Genomic DNA, 22015 nt, shown 5'->3' with positions numbered 1-22015 from the left:
AGAAAGAAAGAAAGAAAGAAAGAAAGAAAGAAAGAAAGAAAGGAAGGAAGGAAGGAAGGAAAGAAAGAAAAGAAAGAAAAGAAGGAAGGAAAATGGGTGAATGGATGGATGAAGGGAGAGGGAGGGGTGTATGGTAGGGGAGCAACCTATGACAAAGATGGGACTTTTTCAAAACCAAAAGAAAAATTCAGGGTCAGCAAGATAGCTCATCAGATAAAGTGTCTGCCACCAAGTCTGATGTCTTGAATTCAATTCAAACCCCAGGACCCATGTATTACAAAGAACAAACCAACAAGCCATCCTTTGTGTCCTTTCACCTCATTACACGTGCTGTCGTACGTGCATGATTGTGTGTGATACATACATCCACTCACGCACATACAATATATAAATAATGCTTAAATAAGAAACACAACATTTTGTAATTGCTAAAACCATTAATTGCTTTAGGTTTTAAAAGAAACCAGTAAGCTCGTAGTGAAGTCGTGAAAATCTCTGCTTTCTGCAAGCTTTCTTTGAAACACTAGAATTCAAGTTGTTCTGGCTGCAAGATGCCAGAATCTGCTTGTGTTAGCCTGAGACACTTTTGACAGTGGAAAAGGCCCTGTTCATAGCCTTGCTAAGACAGCAGTTAATGAGGTATGGCTGTGCCAAACTCAGACGTGTCTGACCTCTTATTCGAACAGCAGAATGCAAATACTTCTTCCTAGGGTCGGGGCAGTCACCCGAGGGCACACATATGTGATACTCATGGTTGTGCAATGACTGATGAGTGATTTTATTTTTTTTTTTTTGACTTTACAATGGCTACAAAGAAATAAGCATTGGGCGGAAACCACGCTTGACATGTAGAGCTCTGGTTTTCCTTTCTAGGTTAGTGAGAGGAGCCTCTCTTGTTATGCTAAGCAGCACTGAGCCCAGTTCCCTTTTACCAGGGCAGCCAAATGATCCACTTCACTGTGTTGCCAAGTTGCTAAGTTTGGCAGTAGATGCTTGAGAGCTGGAACCCCAACTCCTCCCAGAACAAAGGATCTTCCCCTGCATGTCATGGAAGCCAGAGTCTGCACTTACCTTTCCTGGTAGTGATTAATTGGGGCCACGGTCACTTCCTCTGCTGGAAGAGTGTTTTAGAGAGTCAGATAAAATAGGGTGACTGGGGCCATAGCCTTATCCCACCATATATAATGCCAGTTTCCAACTGGAAGCTCATTGGTGTGTGAAGAACTGGAGCTCCCAAACATAGTTATAAGGGGCAATACCTAGTTTTCCATAGTCAGCTGACTGAGCTGATGAGGTCGATTTTGATGAGGTCGTCGATGGGAAGAAGGAGCCTCTGAGCGTGCCTGCCAGGGATGTCTTTATTAGAAGTCCCACCTGGAAAGTAGGCGGCACCATCACATCGGCTGGGGCCCTGGGTTGTAATAAAATAAATAAAATCATAGTTTATTATTACCGTGAGGAGGGAGATAAGCAGCAATCATCTCTCTCTGCCTCCTGACTGTGGACCATGTGAGCTGCCTCACGTTCCCGCCACCATGATCCCATCACAATGGATTGTGCCCACAAACTGGGAGCTCAAACACCTTCCTCCCTTACATGGCTTTTGTCTGTATTTCTTCCAGCACAGCACGAAGTAATAAACTGGTGACATAATAAATAATCAAAGCTTTGGGGCAGAAGAGATTGCTCCTTCGTAAATTATAATGTTCTAACGTTCTAGGTTTGATCCTAGCACTGAAAGAGAGAAGTGAGGAGGGGGGCTAAAGAACCTACAATAATGCACACACACACACACACACACACACACACACATATACACCACACACCACACACACACACATACACACACACACCACCACTATCACCACACACACACCACACACATGCACACACCACACATATACACACACACACAAACATACACACCACCACACACCACACACACACACACGTACACACACACACGACCACCATCACCACACATGCACACACACATGCACACACACATGCACACACACACCACACACACACATCACACACATACACACACATACACACAAACATACACACCACCACACACCACACACACACACACACACACCACACACAAACACACACAAACATACATACCACCACCACACACACATACACACACGCACACACATGCACACACACAGATACACACACATACACCACATACACACACGCACACACACATGCACACACACAGATACACACACATACACCACACACACACACACACACACACACACACACACACAGAGCACTTTAATTTTTACTCTACAAAGACTTGCTTTTTAAAAGATGCCAAAAAGACAAACTACAGAGCAGAAGATGAATGATGGATATCTATAGTATATTTTTATAATTCTCAAAATGGAACAATCCAAAATAAAACAGACAAGTAGAAAGTGGATAAAAACCATGAAGAGACACTTCAGCAAAGAAGATGCACAGATGCCCAGTGAGACATGAGCAGACGAGATATCATTAGTATGGGGTACACTGAACACTCAGGGCACTACTGTACCCCTAGTACAGTGACCAAAGTAAAACACAGTGTTGGCACCCAACAGCTTCCAGGGGAAGAGGAGCTGGATCACGCTCCTGCACAGCTAGTGAACCAGCCACCGAAAAGTGTTTAGAAATGGGGTGGGGAGGTGTGTGGGAGTGTGGGAGGTGTATATGTGTGTATGTGTGTGGTGTGGTGTGTGTGTGTGTGTGTGTGTGTGTGTGGTACATGTGTGTGTATGTGTGGTGTGGTGTGTGTGTGTGGTGTGGTATGTGTGTGTGGTGTGTGTGTATGTGTGTGGTGTATGGGTGTGCTGTGTGTGATTGTGTGTGTGGTGTATGTGTGTGGTGTGTATGTGTGTGTATGTGTGTGGTGTGTGTGTATGTGTGGTGTGTGTGTGTGGCGTATGTGTTTGGCGTATGTGTGTGGTGTGTATGTATGTGTATATATGTGTGTGTATATGTGTGTATGTGTGTGTGTGGTATGGTGTGTGTGTATGTGTGTGTGATGTGTGTGTGTATGTGTGTGTGTGATGTGTGTGTGTATGTGTGTGTGTGATGTGTGTGGTGTGTGTGGTGTGTGGTGTGTGTGGTGTGTGGTGTGTGTGTGTGGTGTGGTGTGTGTGTATGTGTGTATATGTGTGTATATGTGTGGTGTGTGTGTATGTGTATGTGTGTGTGGTGTGTTTGGTGTGTGTGTGGGATGTATATGTATGTGTGTATATGTATGTATGTATGTATGTATGTGTGTGTATGTGTGTGTGTGTGTGTGGTGTGCCTGGTGTGTGTGTGGTGTGTGTGTGGTGTATGGTGTGTGTGGTGTGTGTATGTGGTGTGTGGTAGTGTGTATGTGTGTGTATGTGTGTGTGTGTGTGGTGTGTGCATGTATGTGTGTGTGGTGTGTGAGTGTGTGTGCATGTATGTGTGTGTGGTGTGTGAGTGTGTGTGTGTGTGTGTGTGTGTGTGTGTGTGTGGTGTGCATTCGATCAACTACTGGTCTTCAAGGCATTATCTCAGAGAAATGCTTGGGTCCATATGGAGACTTGTATATAACTTTCATGGCAGATTTATCCATAATAAATATGCCAAGTGGAAACGGCTCAGACGTCTTTCAGTGGGCGAATGATTAAACTGCAGTGCTTCATACCATAGGATACTTCTCAGTACATCACCTATGTGCACAACCTCTTGATGTCCCGGGAATCATGATGAGTGAGAAAAGCCAATACAACATGACACACTGTTGGATTCCGCGCGTGTAAAATTCTTGAAAAGACAGAATTATAAAAACAGACACAAGGTTAGAGTTTTCCAGATGGTGAAGGAGGGGTGCATGCAGGAAGTAGACCAGTTCCCCAAAGCAGTGTGCAGTGCTGGGCACTGGCAAGAATGGGCTGTGTCTTGACCATTAGTGGTGACATCCTGTTATCAGTGCTGTGTGTCAACAGAATGACACTGGGATATTCTGGGTGGGCACAGAGACTCCCGAATACGTTTTACAATAGTATGTGAATCTCCACTTATTTCATAATAAGCAAAAAGCCACAAATGTTGCAATCTCACTTATATGATGTCACAGTTGTGGTTTTCTTTACTGAATTTCATAATTCTTTGTTAAGAAGAGACTAATGTCAGCACTTCCAGGTAAGCAGTGGCAAAGAGCAAGGGACACATCAGAGATCATGTAGCCAGTAATATGCACTGTCCTTTGTTTAATCAATGTACAACATTTAAGGGAAGTTTAATCCTTATTAAGCAAACATTTGTGCATACACTGCCTTCTCTTTATCTTTCTGTTCCTTTAACATTTGTTGAATTTAAGCAGTTCTGCCTGGTTAGCTTTAGCTCCTGGGGTTATCTCCTGCACCTTCTTAAGATCAGCCAACTCCTGATCATATTTTTATCCTTGCCATCCTGTGCTTTTCCATATAGTACTTTTGTATTTGATGGCATATCCATTTCAGGCCCTTCTAAACAGTAATCTCGTTGCCAATTTGTCATCTTCGATTTACAAGCCCCAATATGCAGCACACAACTTAAGGCTGTATGTTGTAGTCTGGATGTCCCTGCTTTCTAATTAACAGCCTTTGAACTAGCCACGTACCTTAAAACCTTCTCATCTTCTTAATAGCTATCTCCCGGTTCTGAGACTTGAAAAACGGTGTTTCCAATATTTTTAAGTCTTCAGCTACTAATAAAGCTTTATCTACATTCTTTAAATCTATATCTGCGTCTTCTGGGAAATCTTACTGGCTCTCACCACAGTGTCTTTGGGGGCTGTTCCTCAGTCATCGCCTTCTTTCAATTCTCCATCATCTGCAGTAACACAGTTTGGCAGGTTTTTCACCATTCATGCCTCCATTTTCAAGCATGCTTGCCATATCTAGTTCTTTAATTCTTAACCATATATCACATTTTCCATTCAAATTAGGATAAAGAACTGAGAACCTGTCTTGGTTAGGGTTTTCCTGCTGTAAACAGACACCATGACTAAGACAACTCTTATAAAAAAAGAATAAACAAACAATATATAACTGGGACTGGCTTACAGCTTCAGCGGTTCAGTTTATTATCATCAAGGTGGGAGCATGGCAGCATCCAGACAGACGTGGAGGTGGAGAAGCCGAGAGTTCCACATCTTATTCCTAAGGTAGCTAGGAGAATGACTTCCAGGCAGCTAGGACAAGGGTCTTAAAGCTCACACCCACAGTGACATACTTCCTTCAACAAGGTCACACCTACTCCAACAAGGCCACACTCCCTGGGCCAAGCATAGTCAAACCACCACAGAACCGTGTGTTCTGTGGCCTGCATTTGCCACCCTCAGCAAATCCTCCCAATCACACTTAGACAAAAAATTTTTACCTTCAAATTTGTCAGCACAAATGTTTTCTCCACCTGTCTCATTCTGATTTGAGAAGTCTCCACCCTGAATTATAAATTCCTTAATAATTCGATGGGAAGATCATCCCTCAAAGCAGAAACATTTCCCAGTTTGGATCCAATGTCTTTCTCTCTAGTATGCAACGCACAAAATTTTTCTTCGGTTTTGGGAACAATATCTGCAAACAATTCGGCCAACTCACTCTACACCCATGTCCACGTCAAAGTAGACCTGCAGGTTCTTGGGGTTGGAGGACTTGGCTGCTAAGGGAGGTGAGGAGGGTGTGACATCTTCACTGCTGGTGCTGGGAAGCAGGGTGTTGGTACCTTTGTGTGAAAGGGGCCCAGTCATGTTAAATTGTCATGGCTTGGAATTGTTTGGAAGGAAACCCTGAGGAATTTACTAGTTCAGTCTGGTCTCTGGGCATGGCATGTCTGTGAGAGATTTGCATTGTGAGCTCCACTGTTCCTCAGACAGATGGTTTAAAAAAAATCTAGGTACATAAAAGAAAAAGAAAAAGAAAAAGAAAGAGAAAAAGAAAACCTAGTTAGGCATGAACATGCAAGCAGAATTCCTCCATGGTTCCTGCCTCTAGTTCCTGCCTTGAGGTCCTGCCCTGACTTCCATCAATGATGGATTGTGACTGAAGAGCTGTGAGATGGTTAAACCCTTTCATCTCCACTTTGCTTCTGGTCAGAGTATTAGAAATGAACCTAAACACACTGGACATGCTGTGAAAAGTCAAACCTTAGGGATAACCAGATCTGGCTTCTATTTGCCTGGTGTAGGGGAGGCATTTGGAGACTTCTCAGATCTAGAATCAACAACTCCAATAAAGCATCCCCAGGGATATGGGCATCTTCTGCTTCACCAGAGCAAACCTTCAACAGATGAAAGCAGGACTGAGCCAGGATACAGACGCATACTCATACGGAAGAATAGAGCGGAGATAAGGTTACATTCTTACCCTGAAGCTTTAATCAAACTCTTCCCAACTTTTAGGTTTTACACCTATGAAGTTGAAATTTACAAAGGACTGTGCTTTTTTATAAGTTTTAAGGAAAGCCATGACAAGGCATGGAGCTGGTGTTCATCCTATTTTACAGATGTTCAAAAGGGAGGAAAAAGTAATTTCAATCGGGAAGAATGATAAAGGCTATGGCTTTTTTTCAATCGCTAGTGTTTGGTGGTATAGTAGTATGCTTACTCATGTACCAATTATAGGCAATTCAGCAATATCCCAGTGTAGCTGTTCTTCAACGCCAAACTCCCACTTTTGGAAATGCATGCCACAGAGATTCCCAGACAAGTCCATTAAGATATATGCATAGGTTTTATTTTTACCTCTGAAATAACTCACAGAGACTTAACTGCCAACCAAAGAGTATGTATAGACAGGACCTAGGACCCCCTACACATATGTCGTGGATGAGCAGCTTGGTCCTCATGTGGGTCCCCTAAGAGTGAGATCTGTCTGCCACTTGGACTCTCTCATCTGCCTGTGGATTCCTTTTCCCAAGCTGGGCTGCCTTGTCTGGCTTCAGTAGGAGAAGATGTGCTTAGTCCTGGTGCAACTTGATGTGCTGGGGAAGATTGATACTGGGGTATGTGGGTGTTCCCCTTCTGTGATGAGAAGGGAAGGGGAGTGTAAAGGAATGGGGATGGGCGGGTGGAACTGGGAGGAGAGGACGGAGAGGGCTATGATTGGGATGTAAAGTGAATGAATAGATAGATAGATAGATAGATAGATAGATAGATAGATAGATAGATAGATAAATAAATAAATAAATAAATAAATGGGAGGAAAAAAGAGAGATAATTCTAAAATCCAAAATCAAAAAGTCAATCAACAAACGTTGAAAAGAGGAGTGGCTTGCAGGCTGACGTCAGAAAATGGTCAAGACTGTTAAGTTTAAAGAAGAAGAGCTCTTCCTTTTGTGTGTGTGCTCTTCCTTTGTTCATGTCAAATGGTAGCACGGGATGATAATACCTACTGAGAAGTAACAGATCACTTCTACAATTGTCTCAGAAGGATTTGTGATCGGCTTGCACATCATGAGTAATTCATCTTTGCGTGTTCAAAACATCTTGAAGGCAGAGTCACGGTTGTAATCAGAAATAAGAATGTGCATATGACTGATCATGATACAAGGCCCACTGATCTCCCACGGGGGCAGTAACACAATGCTTGAGAGACGAGGCTTTCCTTCTTAAATAAGATGACGACTTTTTTGATAGTATTTTTAGTCAAGATAAGCCAAGTCCAGAGTTCACCTACTTGCAACAAAAATACAGCAATAGTAACAATCAAGACATTTTAGCTTCTGTAATTCTGTCATCAACTAAGTAATTCATTCTTTAAACATTTTTATTTGTTTTTTAGCATTTCATACTTGTAAACAATTAATTTTGATTATATTCAAGAATACCTCCCAATGCCTTCCAGATCCTGCCATATCCCCTCCCACTTTTGTGTCTTTTATTTTTCATACATGACCAAGTCATTCACTTTAATACATTGAAATCGCATTGTTGAAAAGGAGAGATCTTGTCCCTTGAGGAATTGTTGGGAACACCACAAAGGTACACTCACAAAGCAGGCTGTTTTTTCAGTTCTCTCTCGAGCTTCTCTCCTCTTAGGCCTTGTCTGTCCCCTACACTGGGTGTTCCAGTTGACCTGCTGTTTAAGCCAGCACTTAGGACACAGGGATGACTGTGGGGTTTTATAAAAAAACGCCCCCCAAAGAATAAGGTGCAATGGCTATGAGATTCCCCTGTGGAAGTGCCAGCCAAGAGCAAATGTGTACAGGAAGTTCTAAAGCCCCTCTGGCCCTTCACTTCCTCTGTGGCCATGTGAGAAAGGCATGGTTATGGAAGGAAGTCTGAAGGGAGCACAGTCAGAGGTCTGAAGCAGTGTGCTATGATCCAACACCACCTGCTGGACTTCCTCACTGAAGCCTCCTACCTGCTAAAGTGAATCACTCTCACGCCGTGTCCCCTACAGGAAGTGACTATTGGAGGACTGGAACAGTCAAGCAGATGTTTGAGGACAGCAACTCCCCAAACTCCTAACGTCAAATAACACGATACGGGAGGACGATACGCCAAGGGCTGCCAAGTGTTGTTTGGTTCTGTCTGAGGGGCAGCCCGGAGAGCAGAACAGGCAGAAGAGATGCTGAAGGAGCAATCGTCGGGGGTGGAGAAGCAGCAACTACCAGTTAGGCAGACTCACAAGGGAGAGCCTTGTGGCTATGGACCAAATTTCAATGACTCCAGAGAAGAGCTCTGTGCTGTAGGTCATCATGAACTATCTAACGCCATATACTAGGAAAGAAAGGGCCGTTGTAAACAGTAACCAAGCTCAGAAAGCAGGAAGCCAATTTACACTACCCATGGGCCTGCCTGGCCTCCAGAGCTCTACCCCTGCAGGGTTCACCCCACCCTGCTGTTTCACCAATTAGGGTTTTCTTTTAGTCCTTAAAGGAGAAATTAGGGGAAGCCTCAATGTTGAAGGAATCCAGGACTCCGTTAAAGTGACTTCCATTAATCCATGGAAGTGCAACTGTTTGAACACTGAACTCAGCCAGAACGTGACAAGATAGCTGTGATGCTGCATGCAGTGTTTCATCAGGGTGACACAAGCTAGAGTCATGTGAGAAGAGGGACCATCAACTGGGAAAAACACCTCCATTGGGTTGTCCTGTAGGCAAGTATTTTCTGATTAATGACTGATATGGGAAGGTCCAGCCCACCTTGGGTCCTGGGTTGTGTAAGAAAACAAACTGAGCAATTCCTGGATGGCAAATCAGCAATACTGAGCGTCCTTGGATGGTCTCTGCTTCAGTTTTACCTCCAGGCTCTTCCTTGGGCTCTCATCCTGATTTCCCGCTATGATGGACTGTAAGCTCTAGGATAAAATAAATCTTTCTGCACAGGCAACCAATATGGTTACTGTTTACAATGGCCTGTTCTTTCCTAAAGTATATGGTGTTAGATAGTACGTGATAGTTGCCTTGGTCACAGCAGTAGCCCACTCTCGGGTACTAAGTTATATCCTGGTTTGCTTCCCTGTTGCTCTATGGTAAACCACCAACCAGTAGCCAAGCACTTGGCGTGGAAAGATTTATTTTATCATATAGCTTACAGTCCATCATAGCAGGAAATTGGGACAAGAACCCAAGGTAGGGCCTGGATATAAAACTGAAGCAGAGACCATTGAAGAATGTTAACTATTTTTTGCTTTGGGAGGGATTATGGAAGTTATCTGGGATTTGGGGCTGGAAAAGCCATTGCATTCTCAGAGATCAGTGCACTGTAAGGGAATCCTGGAAGACAGGAACGTTGAGAGAGGTGTAGATGATGAAGCCCTCCCTGGCTTGTAAAGTTTCAGACAAAAAGTAAAGACTCTATCAGGGTCATTCATGTGATATATTTGAAGAATAAAAAGTCTGGGGTCAGGAGCGAACCCAGGCAAAGACAACCCTGACTCAGGACCACATGGCCTGGAGGCAGGAGTGAGCCTGTAACAAGATGACACCTGGGGTTGTGTAGTGCAGGCTAGCCTGGGGCAAGCCCAAGATAAGACTACCCCTACCTGGGGCTGGGGCTGGGGCTGGGACTGTAGCTATGGCTGGCCCTGGGGCTAGGGCTGAGGCTGAGGCTGGGACTGGGGCTGGGGCTGGAGCTGGGGCTGCAGCCTGGATGAGAACAAGCCTGAGACGGATCACCAGCCTGTGTTGTGGAGCTCTGACAGGGAGCTAGCTAGCCTGAGATGAACACCAGTCTGGCACCACTCAGGCCCAAACAGACCGTGCCCAAGACGAACTCTGCCCGGTGCCACACTGCACAGGTAGGGCATAGCATACCTGAGATGGCCTCTGACACCAAGAGACCCCAGGTGCCACTAAGAGGAGCAAGTAATGAGCACAATGAAGTGAGGCAGAACTGGAGACTCAAGGACAGTGAAAAATACCCTGATGTGAGAAGATGGTGATGCAGCCTAAGAGCACTGTGAGGTCCTAGCCTGTGCTGCCACTGAGGGCCATGTCTGACTCTGTGGCCCTGCAGCAGCAGGGACCTGTTACCACCAAAGGCCAAGTGGACCTCCCTGGTCTGGGGTGTCACCCAGGGCCATATTGATGTCTGAGGGCTGTGCAGAACTGGCCCCATCCCTCAACTGAGTATAATGGGAGAGCTGCCCCTGAGGACAGGACAGCAGGGGAGCTGGCCACACCCAGCTGTATTACTAGAGAGAGGGTGTCCAGCACATCACCCTGGAAGCACAGTGGAGCTGATCCTGGTTGTGGGAGCTGCGTGTTATTCACCCTGTCAGCATGGGAGGGCCAGCCCCCACTACTTGTCTGCTGTATGGTGACATGGGAGAGGGAAAGATGTGCTCCCCTCACCCCTTTTCACCTATGGAAGGCAGGAGAGCTGGCCCCAAGGCTATGAGACTGGGAGAGCTGGCCCTGCCCCTCACCCGTTCTAGCACTCAGGAAAGCAGGCCCTACACCTAGCCCGGGGAAGCATAGTAGAGTTGGCCCTGATGACATGGGATCGAATAGCCCTAGATCCAAGGACATGACAGCAGGAGGGCTGGCTCTGCCCATTGCTGGTTGCGACATTGGATGACTGAGCTGGAGCAGGGCTTGCCCTGTTGGTGTGGGTATGGGAAAGCTGGCAGGCTGACCAGCTCAGACACCTCTCAGGCCCAGAGGCAGGGCTTTGAGCTAGTCATCCCAACATTTACCCCATCAACGAACTTTTGGAGTGAGTGAAGAGGCCAGGCCTACAGATCTAAAACTACAGCATCTCCCTGACACAAGGCAACAACAGGATATCCAAGAGGAGTTCCCAAGAAGTTCCAATATTGATGGTGTAGCAGAAGCCGGAGGCCTCAAACCAGAACTTATTGCAATGAATATTTGCAAGCAGAATAATGGTATACTTTGGGACATACTGTGACACACTAGAGCTTCCACAGTGAGATTCTTTTTTCTTTTGGGAAGAGGTTGCAGGGGTCAAGGGTGGGTACAAGGGAACAGGGATATGGGTTGGTGTGCATGATGTGAAGTTCATAAAGAACCAACAAAAAGTTAAAAAAAAATCTGTGGTTTCTGGCCAGCTGAGTCTGGGAAATCAGTTGTGGTAAGGAGAGACCAGATCCACAGAGCAAAATCTTATTTTATTGCATTGATGATGGTTAGTTGGGGCTGAGACACCAGTGTAGCTAAGAAGAGACCAGCATCATTCACGTGAAATCTTTTAGTACTTCCTGAGGGTCAGCACACAGAAGTCCAGGGTCCAGGGCCAAGGCTGTATCTCCAGCTGTCTTAGTCACGTGCCACATTCTCCCACATGGTTCTACCTTTGAAGGTACTAAAGGGATCATGAGGAGAAGCTGAGGCTTGGCACCATGAGAGGCAAGGAGAGACCACTGATAAGGGCACAAATTCAGTTTCAATGGAGACCCCAGTGTATTGGGGATGCCAGGAGCATGGGATAGCCACCAGGGACAGCAACAAGGCTTGAAGTGGATCTGGCCTGAGCAACAGAGTAGCAAACCAGAACATTAACCGAATGTTGTCATTGAGCATAAAATTAAATCTAAGTATTCTGGGGACCAGCGAGATAGCCCAGCAGGTAAAAGAGCTTCCCTCTCAGGTCTGATGATCCAACTCTGATCCCTTGGGACCTACATAAAGTCTTGCTCAGTGACACACATATGTACTTCCAGCATTCCCACTGGGAGTTGGGAAGCAGAGACATGACAATCTCTGGAAGCTCACAGATTATCTAGCCTGATGGGCAAAGTACAGCAAAATTGGTAAAAGAGAGAGAGACCGCTTGAATTAACACGGGGGAAAGCAAGAACCTACTTCTGAAAGTTGACCTCTAACATCCATGCAGAGTAATAACTGCACACTTACATGCTTAACAAACAAGTAGGTCAGGTGAAGTGAAAACTTCTAGTTTCTTTGGAAAGTCAGTTATGTCAAATGATGTTTGTTGTGGATAGCCTAGCTGCTGTTTGTATTTTGATGCTAATTCTGCTTCCCCAAGAGGGGCTGACTGGGACTAGGAGTGAATCCTGTACTCAGAGGACTTCCTGTGAACCTTCCCCTAATGAATAAAGATTTCTAGAAACCAATCACTGGGTGAAGAGTAGGTGGGACTTCTGGGTTGGTCAGAGAGGAGAAGAGAAGAGGCCAGAAAAGGGGACTTGCTTTTGGACACAGGGAGAGCTTGGAGGACAAAATGTAGTCAGCAAGAGGCCCCAGTTTAGATGGTGGATCTGCCAGGATGCACCACCAGCGGAGTTATATCTAGAATAGCTTACAAAATTAGGATGCTAGTTGCTGCACCCAGAGATTGATTCTAGACTAAGTTTGTGTGGTGTTTTTCTTCACTGAATTCCAGAGAAAGGTATGGTGGCAGGGCAACCAAGCCAGCCTCTGGAATTTGGAAGCATGGGGTTGGCATGGCAGTGACCTGCCATGGATACTTGGAGGCCATGGAGGCCTCGAGACCACCAAGGCCAGAGAGTAGCTGGCTTTATCGTGAGATGGTGCATTTTTATTATTTCACGCTACAGATGTTTTGCTGGGGCACACAGGTGAAAGGATGTCTTGCTAAAGCAGACACAGGAAGGAATGTTTTCCTGAAGCAGACACAGGGGAAAGGATGTTTTGCTATAGCAAACATATGAAAGGACACACAATGAAGGAGTATAAATATGACCTCACAGACAGTGGGAGATGAACAGAGCATTGGTTTGGTTTGCTCCGCCTCACTATTCTTCACCAACAACACACATGTATTGATTGGTTCGCCTTACATAGTGTGGTTGGGCTCAGCTTGTGGTAAAGCAGTCATTGAGAGAAACTGCTCGTGAAGTTCCTGTGGCGGCTTGCTGCCTCAGGAGCCTTGGACCAGTTTGCAAGACTTGGGGTTTCTTCAGGTTTGAGCTACAGCTGCTGGTCCCGTGCCTGGTGTCTGCCGAGACTGGACTGCAGCTGCTGGTTTGTGTGTGGCATTTGCCTGCTGACTACAATTCATATTTGCAGCTGCTGATTCATATTTGGTGTTTGCTATGGGATGAAATGACAAAGAAGATCAAGCTTGTCCCCAAAGAACTATTGCTGAACAGGTCCACTTCCCCCATATCCTAATAACTTTTCTCTTCCACTACCTGTGGTGGGTGGTGGGCAAGAAGAGAGGTTGAATCCTTATTAAAGTGGGTTGAAAAACTTATGCCTACAGTCAAGTACTCTTAAGTATGCACAAGTCATGGATTGACTTCGGTATTCATTCAGGCTTCAAGCAAAGTAAAACAGCAGGAGCGAACAAACCCATGAGTTATACTGTTCATTTAGCTGTGAGGAAGCTCACAGATCCTATACGTAGGCATTTCAGGATAGAGCTGGATGCTGATGTGCAGAAAGCAAATCCCAATTCTGTGTTTGTAGACAAAGAAAATGAAAGGCAGTGGAGAGATTTCACACTGCCTGAGGGAATAAGTTAAACCTCCGAATACAAAGTGGCTTCCGTGGTCCCTTCAAGGTGAATTAAAGTTTCCTAATGTCGAACAGGGCAAGCCACATGCCAGGAAAAGACAGGATGTGCACAGAGGCATGGAAGGAGTCCACTTAGTTCCAAATGGTTCAGTGTGTTCCAAGTTCAGGCTATGACAGAAAAGAGCAGGCTGGAAAGGAGGCAGATAGTGAGTATGCAGGAGCACAGGCATAGTGCATAGTGTGTGTGTGTGTGTGTGTGTGTGTGTGTGTGTGCATTTGCCTGCCTGTGTGTGTGTTTGTGTGTGTGTTTTTTTGGTCTGTATATGTGTGTGTTCTTGTATGAGAGTGTATGTGTACTTGTGAGTACACATGCATACATTTGTGTGTGTATCTGTGGGTGCTTGTGTATGTGTGACAGAGTATGTGTGTATATGTATATATGCACGTGCACACATGCATGGATGCTTGTGTGTGAGGGTGCATGTGTTCTTGTGAGATTATCTAAATGGAGGTAGACAATTAGGACCAGGAATTTCCTTGTGTTTCAGCGATTAGGCCAGTTAACATGAGAAGCATAGCCTGGTAGAGAAGATCAGGAAAAGTCAGTTATGAAGCTAGCATGATTTCTAACCCAAAGACAATAGCTCATGAGTGCTATAGGATAAAGCAACAAAAGTCCAGAGCTGAGAGTCTTGGTTCCTAGCCTGCTATATTGGACGGTTGTGAAAACTTTAAAAGTGTGGACATAGCAGGACATCTTCAGAGCTCCGGGGATGTGTCCGTGAAGGGGACTGTTAGATCCCAGTTGTTTCCTCTCTCTTTCCCTAGCCTTGAGGTCAGTGGTTCTGGTCTACCTCAAATTCCCACCTTGATAAAGGTGTCCTACACAGACATAAAAGCAATGAAAATCTTGTAGTCGTGGATGAGTCCAACAAGACCAAAAGCCAAAGTAATGCTTCCTCTCTACGTGTTGATTACCTTAAATATTTGTAATGGTGGCAATAAAGTGACAGGGAGTACCCCCAAACCACTCACCTCTTCAGTGGGGTGAACATATGTGTGGATTCTACCTCTGGTAAAGAACCAGTGAAGGCCTACACTAAGGTGTTTGAGAACAGTAAAAAGAAGGAAAGGGACATCATGGTCATTTTAAATTACACACTGGTCTTTCAAGATACGCCCAGTTAGGAATGCTCTTAGAACTGCCAACCAACTCCAGGCTCATGTCTGTTTTTCTTGCCCACAAGCTGAAGTGTTACTTTCTTAGAGTCTGTATAATGGGCAGACCTCAGGGACTCTTCATTGAGCCTGACACCTACTCCCTCACACTGTATGCTAATGATTTCCCCCTTTCTCTTGAAAACCAATCTTTTTGGCTACAGGGATGATGGGCTATAGCAATATGCTACTTGCTTATTATACATCAGGAACTACACAGCCCCATTGATTTATTTTGAAGTTTTTGAGACAGGGTTTCACACTCTTTCCCAGGCCAACCTGGAACCAACCTGAAGTGAGAGAGAAAAGGAAGGTGTCGGGTAGATGCTGCTTCCTTCGGTGGCCACCATCCCATGGTCAGGAATTCACTGTCCAGGCCGTGAGATGAAATGGCCAGTGTCAATGGGTCACAGAAAAGAGAGTGTGCTCTCACACGGATGTCAGGACTTCACCGAGCAGTGACTTGAGTCTTCTGAGAGCTTGTAGTATTAGAGTGAACGTGTTGGGAAAAAACTCTCCCTGATGATTTCGTTCCACTATGTGGTTTGATCCCCTCTGTGCTACCTCTGATGTCAGCAGAACTGGTGCTTTGATCATGTCTTACAGAAATAGTTACAGTGAATGGTTCAAGTCCAAAACTATAATTCAGAACCATGCTTTACATCCCTGTCCTATGACTATAAGACAAGCACTGCTCTGAGTCCCTCTTCATCAACCCTGGCTTCTGCTAGGCTACCCCTCTTGTTAGTTAGCCTGAAAGCATGGTTCTTTGTCTCTATAATTCCCCTTCTGAGCCTCTGTCTCCAATATCAAGCACATATCCCACCTGCCCTCTTAAGTACTTCAAGTGTGCAGCTTTGTGACTCGAATTATCTCATAGGGCTATACCCCTGCACACACCACCTTAATTATTTAGTGAATTTAAGGTAAAAAAAAAAACAAAACACACACACACACACACACACACACACACACACACACACAATCTGGCCTTCAGAGCCTGCCATTTCTTTTCTTCACAAAACAAGTGGGAATAGTTGTTTTGTAATAGTCACAAGGCTAAACTGCCTGTGCCCATTTGTCTTCTCTGTTCCCCACTGGCTGAGTGCCCACTTTGTCCCCTCTGGGTGCTGTGAGAAAGGCCTGAAAGAAGCACTCTAAGAGGCAGAAGGGTCTCTTTGTTAAGGTCTCCAGTCCATAGTAAGTTGGTTCTACACCTGTGTGCCTGAGCCAGGGCTGAACTACACACTAGAAGGTGTGGTGGAGGACAACTGCTTAACTTCATGGGGGCTAGAAAGTGGAGACAGGCAGGGGACAGAAGCTGAGTATACAGTGTGGCCTGCTTTCCTGCCCTTCCCCAATGACCTAATTCCTTCCTCTGCCCCCTATTTTGTACCACCTCCCAACAGTGTCATGGCACTACAAGTTCATTAAAGAGTGACACCTGTTAGGGACATGTTGACCCCTGAACCAAAACCTTTGATGTTTCTACACTTTCCATAGAAGAAAAACTGTGCCTCAAAGGTTAATATGCTTTGAACTTTATCCAGTGATTCCAGTGTATGACATGCCTCACTGACCCAACATATACCCCCAAGTCCCTTCTCTTTCCTTCCTTTATGAAGATTGAAAAATCTACACACTCACTCTCATAGTCTTTCTTGAGACTCTACATTTCAGGAAATATTTTAACAATCTTTTTATAAAGAACAGAAGCAACTTGACATCTTTCTCCCTATCTTTGCCAAATATGTGATGTCAGGGACCATGCAGCCCTCTTTTGTCTGTGAAGCAAAAAGCATAACAGCAGGTCACCATCACTAAACCCCATGACCAGTCATGGACTGTTTGCTTCCAATCTTACTGGGGGAAAATACCCTCATTTATTTAAGCTTTCTAGTTTGTTTAAAAACAAAACAGAACAAAAAACACTATCGGTTTCATATACTCTTACCCTAAAGGTAGGTAGAAAGAAAGGAAGAGAGAAAACAAAAAACTACTATGCTGCAAAATTAGTCAGTGAATATTATTGATTATTGAAATAATTTTGCACAAGTTTAAGTCTTTCTTTTCTATTGCTGAGATATGATACCATGACCAAGGCAACTTACCAAAGAAAGAGTTGATTTCAGGCTTACAGTTTCAAAAGGGTAGATTCCAAGACCATCATGGAGGAAGCATGGCAGCAGGAAAGCAGGAATGGCACTGGAGTATAAGCTGAGAGCTCACATCTTGAGATAGAACCATAAAACAGAAGCCTCTGAGTACCATCCCCAGTAACATAATAACTTCAACAAGGCTACACCTCCTAATCCTTCCCAAGCAGTTCCACCAACTGGGGACCAAATATTCAAACATATGAGCCTCTCGTCCATCTTATTCAGACCACCACACTCAACATAGAATTTCATAGGACGGGAACAAACTAATTATACATGCACACCCTGCTCACATTTGACATAATACAACAATTATACAATTATGTGAACCAGGTATGAGCAATCATGAAGTGCCTAACACTATGAAGCATGTTTGCTAAGAACTTAACTGGAGTCCAATCGACTCCCTAGAGTCAATTATCAAAATACTACATGATCAGAAACTAGTTAAGTACTAATGTATGGTACCAAGAGGGAAATCCAGAGTTGGGAAGTTCTACAGGACAGAGAACAATCCAAGAGACACCAATCAGTACAACACAAATCTACAATTAGATCATCTTACCAGCGCTGATGGTGTAGCTCTGTGGTGGAACACATGCTTAGCTTAATTAAGGCCCCAAGTCTGATCCCCTGTGCTTCAAATAACAAATGAAACAACACAACAAATACAAAACCAAACAAAGTAAATAAAAACAAAATCTTGGCGTTGCTGAAATAGCTTGCCTCCAAGTACCACACTTGGACTTTGATCCCTGTGATCTAACATGGTGAAACCAGAGAACTGACACCCCAAGTTGGCTCCTCTGACCACCACACCATACACATATACAATACTAGATGAATGAAAATTACATTTTTCAAAAATCTTACCAGAACAATACAGAAAATTGAAACATCTTGTGTTGATGAAGGGTGTTATATGGAAATTTCCTCTGACGTTAATACCTTCCATCTTGAAAAGAAACATTGAAAAGGGGGATGTAAAAAGGACATGAAACAACAGGATATTTTAGGATAGGATGTTTACAAAGAGGCAATGCAATAGGACAGCCTAAAGGGAGGTGAAACAATCTGTTCTGCTGGGAAGCTGGTTAAGATAGGAAACAAACATCTCCAAATAGCTCCAGGAAGTCCCTGAAACTAACCACATTCATTAGTTTCCTTCTTCCTCAAGAGAATATAAGCAACAAAGACCACTGAGGGTCATTTTCAGGTAAGTGGAGCTACAAAGAAGACTTTCAGACAAGCACAATCCCTTAGAAGAAATACAGACAAGCTGGGCTGCCTAAAAGAAGCTCAGACCAACTGCACAATCTAGAAAAGATGCTCTCTAACCTGTTGGACTGCCTGTGGGTTGTGCTCCAGATTTCCAGGTTTTGCTTAGATGGACCTTTGATGATGCAGCCATCTTTGAATAAATTTTGGTCCTATAAATAACCTCACCCTTTTACTGTAAATAACCCCAACAAAATTCATCAGTTCACCAAGTTGGACTTTGGTACTCGTTGTTCTTTGGGCTGTGGTCAGTTTTGTATCTAGGGTGAGTAGACATTTGCTCACATCTCCTCAAGCACAACAAGGGTTGCCGTTTGTAGTGGTTTGAATAAGAATGGCCCCCCATGAGCTCATATATTTGCATGCTTGGTCTCCAGTTGGAAAGATGCTTGGACAGATTAGGACAGAGGTATGTCTTGGCTGAGTAGAAATGTCTTCGCTGGAGGTGTGTCACTGAGGGTGACTTGGAGGTTTCAAAAGTCTATTCTAGGCCCAGTGTCTCTCAACCCGCCTCCCTGCCTGTGAATCAGGATGTAAAGCTCTCGGCTGCTGCTCCAGAACAATGCCTCCCATGTGTCCTGCCATGCTTCCTGCCATGATGATGCTGGACTAATCCTCTGAAACTGTAAACAAGCCCCCAATTAAGTGCTTTCTTTCCTAAGAGTTGCCACAGTCATGGTATGTCTTCACAACTCTAGAAAAGTGAACAGGACACTATTGATTTTTTTAGAGACAACAAAGACATCATGATGATCATTGAAAAACTTGGTCTCCAGGGGAATCACTTTAGCTGACAAGGACAGGCGTAACGGAAAAGTGATTCACATGGCAAACTTCACGGTAACAATGACTGTGGCTAACAATCATTAACAGATGTCCAGCTTGGTGAGTAAAAGTGAAAAGAGAAATCTGAAATGTGCACATCCTTGAAGTATCTTCCCAAACCAGTACCCAGGAAACAGACCTGAGAAAGAAACCTGCAGTCACTGCTCAATTAAGACACTGTTCTGTTACAACTAGTTGTTGCAGAAAGTTCGGTGGTACAGGGCTCATGGGACATGCCATTTTGCAAACTTCGAGGTTCAAAGTGGTGGAGAAGAAGAGGAGGAGGAGCAGGTGGAGAAGGAACAGGGGCAGGGGCAGGAGGAAGAGGAGAAGGATTTTCTTCTTTTTCTAGTTTATCCATTTTTAAAAACCCAGAAGATATTCATGAAAGTATGGGCATTTAGTAAGCTTGACATAAAACGAGACAAAAAAAAACATTATTTGTTTTCATTTACTGAACAATGTTTGAAATGCAAATTTAAATACAACATTTATAATAGCATCAGAATATTTTCCAGACCCCAGAAATAGACTTAGTGAGTGATAAACTTAATGTGACTGGTGAGTGGATAAAATGTTATGGAAACTGTCTGAATAATCCATATTTAATAATCACACAAATGTGACATATTCCTCAGCATCCATCCATATCCTAAAAGAGATTCTATGATAAATCATCTGTTTACTATGTCAAGTTAAAATTGATATGTATATTTTAAAAAGATAAAACTCATTGAAAATAACAGTAAGCTTACTTCATACTGTCCTGGATAATATTTATGTAATAGACATGTTTTTTAAAAGTGACTTCATTGCATTTGACATAATACAGACCCCTGAGAAAGATGGATTCTTCTCAAACCGACCAACCCAAACAAGCCTCCTTTTCCACCTTCCTGCATGTTAGGCCCACTTCAGGTAGTTAGCTACCTTCAAAAGAGTCCACTCATATCTGCATAGAACTGGCCAATGCTGGATTACACTCACTTGGCCAGGACCAGTCCCACAGGTGGGTCTGGTCTTCTTCCATTTGATCAGCTTGCTTCCTGATTGGGTTGAGAAAACCTGTGATATTCTTCCACTTTGGTTAGCAAAACTGGTTAGAATAAGAAAGAAAGAAAGAAAGAAAGAAAGAAAGAAAGAAAGAAAGAAAGAAAGAAAGAAAGAAAGAGAGAGAGAGAGAGAGAGAGAGAGAGAGAGAGAGAGAGAGGAAGGAAGGAAGGAAGGAAGGAAGGAAGGAAGGAAGGAAGGAAGGAAGGAAGGAAAGGAGGGAGGGAGGGAAGAAGGAAAGAAAAAGAAGACCTCTAGTCTAGTGATGATTACCTGAAGGGTCTGCCAGCCCACTGCACACTCTGTCTCTGCAAGGCTGACACTGGGAAAGGAGCTGCCACAGGAGTGAGGTTGCCCATCTCAGTTCTCCTTGCTCCTTACTAGTTGTGCTAAGCTGAGTCTATTGCCTCTATAAGCCCTTACTCTGGCATTGTCAAGAGATCCAGACACAGAGACATCTGACCCTTACCCAAGACTTCATATTGAGACGAATGGCAGAACATCTTGCTTGAAGGCTTCGGGGGCATACCTTGTAGCTGTCATCATAAAGAGGGTTGGCAGAACTCCTCACCTCTCAACAGAATCCAACTCCAACTACAGTCTCATTCAAAGAAAAAATAATTTAAGGTCTGGGAGCTGGCTCGGTGGGAAGGTATACTTACTCTATGAGCACCTGAACCTGGGTTCAAATCTCTAGCAGCCACATAGAAAAGTCAAGAATGACCTCATGTGCCTGTAACCTCAGCTTTGCAAGGGCAAAGCAAGATGGATTCTGAGACTTCAGCCCAGCTGAAATGATGAGTTTCCACCTCAGTGAGAGACCCTGTCTCAAGGCAATAATGAGGGGAGGGATAGAAGAGATACCAGCATCCTCCTGCTTTCCACATACATATGAGAACACACAAACACACACACTTACAACATACATGGAAATGAAGAGACTTAGGGATTTGTGTTGATTATGACTATAGATGCATCCCATGTAATCTAGCCAATCTACACCTAGGATTATATATTGGAGAAATTAGAGATGCATACACATTTGCTCACAAGGTACACTCTGGGACACTACTTACCCTAGTGAAAAGCACCTTCATGTTCAATGATACAGGGCAGATAAATTATAAATGCAGTTGTTATCTACATATTCATATACATATAGATACTGTGGAAGTGTCTGGAGTGCTTACCCATGCTACCACAAAGTTTGCAAAGCTGTCCATCTCTGAACTGCTTTCTATGTGAAACACTAAAGTGTGGTCCTTGCAAAAGACTACACCATGCTTGATTAACTTGAGAGCAGGTGACCTATTGTGGAAATCAAAATACATGTTACAAAACTAGCTGTAACTGAATGTGATTAAAACATGGAATTATATGTTTGTAATCTAATACATAGTCAGCGTGTCGGCCCATGTCTGCAGTCTGTGTGACCCTGCAACGTCAGGCCTCCTCAGGAGGAGGGGCCACTAATAAACAAATAGGAGAGTGAGGAGAGCTGGTGTCATAGCCAGGAGCCAATGACCCCTGGAGCTCACCAGGAGAGCCCTGGG

At 44.2% G+C, this 22015-nt stretch overlaps 1 pseudogene; it reads right to left on the bottom strand.

Moving 5' to 3' along the window:
- LOC148003998 (uncharacterized) overlaps positions 1-5767 on the bottom strand; it is a 42448-nt pseudogene extending 36681 nt beyond the window's left edge.
- Positions 5768-22015: the final 16248 nt, after the last annotated feature.

This window comes from Rattus norvegicus, chromosome 8 (genome assembly GCF_021556685.1).
Source record: "Rattus norvegicus strain SHRSP/BbbUtx chromosome 8, alternate assembly SHRSP_T2T, whole genome shotgun sequence".
Classification (NCBI taxonomy): domain Eukaryota; kingdom Metazoa; phylum Chordata; class Mammalia; order Rodentia; family Muridae; genus Rattus; species Rattus norvegicus.
This window is presented reverse-complemented; position numbering and strand designations above follow the sequence as displayed.